The sequence below is a fragment of the Ceratina calcarata genome, unplaced genomic scaffold (genome assembly GCF_001652005.2).
Source record: "Ceratina calcarata isolate Rehan_Ccalc_2016 unplaced genomic scaffold, ASM165200v1 scaffold292.2, whole genome shotgun sequence".
NCBI classification, from domain to species: Eukaryota; Metazoa; Arthropoda; class Insecta; order Hymenoptera; family Apidae; genus Ceratina; species Ceratina calcarata.
In genome coordinates, this window is record NW_017151594.1 from 6,840 (window position 1) to 8,074 (window position 1,235).

Sequence of the window (1,235 nt, forward strand, 5' to 3'; positions counted from 1 at the left end):
ACTGAAACTGGAAAAAATTCCCAAAGTATGAATATCAATTTTAACGTTAATTCCCAGTTGAATTTAATTAATAATTTTATTTTACGACTTGGTGTGGATTAAAAATTCTGCAAAATCAGATACGTACTATTATATCAGTAGCACATGTGAGAATTTTATCAAATTCGTAAGTTGCAAATTAAAATCGGAAAAAATTGTCAATGTTTCACAAGACTATCTATCTTAATTAGTACTTAATTAATTTCTCCTATCTTAATGAATGAAAATCGATAAAAAAAAACGGAGATACACTACTATACACGTTAAGAAAATAATTCAATTTGCCAATGCGTGCATGCGCGATATTATGTTCGTTATTCATGTGTGCCAGTTTTTAGTCACTTATGTAGCTGAATACGTGATGTAGAACACGTGTTAATAAGTGTATTAAATAAAGTTCATTTTCTAAAGTACAATCGAGTTAGTCTCACCAAGGCATTGGATTGTGTGTCAACCTTTGCCTCATCAATACAAATAGTACACGTCAGAATTTTTTCAAATGTTTATGTTGTAAACTGAAGCAAAAAATATTTCTGATGGTTTAACACATTCATACTAACGCTGCAATTAAGTTTTCGATCATTAGGCGGCTGCTTTAACGAACTACATATGTGGTGGTACTCACTGTTCGATGTGCCATTTAGATGTAAGTCATCGGTGATACGCGGCAGCGTAAATGTGTTAAAGAAGACGACGCTTCAAGATACATAACAGCGTTGGCATTCAGTATGACAAGTCGCAAGTGAAGAAGTTTCGTGCAGATGGTTGGCTTCTTGGAAGTGACTATCGATCTGGGGTCGTCGGACAGCGGAAGGTCACCGTAGATCACGTTGCAGTTTTAAAGGCACTTAAAATACGCGATGGTCCTACGTAGGTGTACACCCAACCCCGGATTCACAAGAAATGAGAATAGTCTAAAAAGGAAAAGAAAAAATTCGGAGTAGGTTATTAAATTGAAAACAAATACTTGCGTTAGTGTGAATGGTTGCACTAAGTGGAGATAGTGAAAAATATTTGTTTAACTTTATTGTACAATGTTACGTAACATTTTCACATTTCTCTCTTATAAAATCTTTAAGGGAAAAAACAATTTCCTCCACAAGCATTCGAACCCGGTACTAGTGCTTTTATAGTCAGCGACCCTACTTTTTCTTTAAGATAATTTTTTATTGAGCCCAGTACAATATATGTTATAC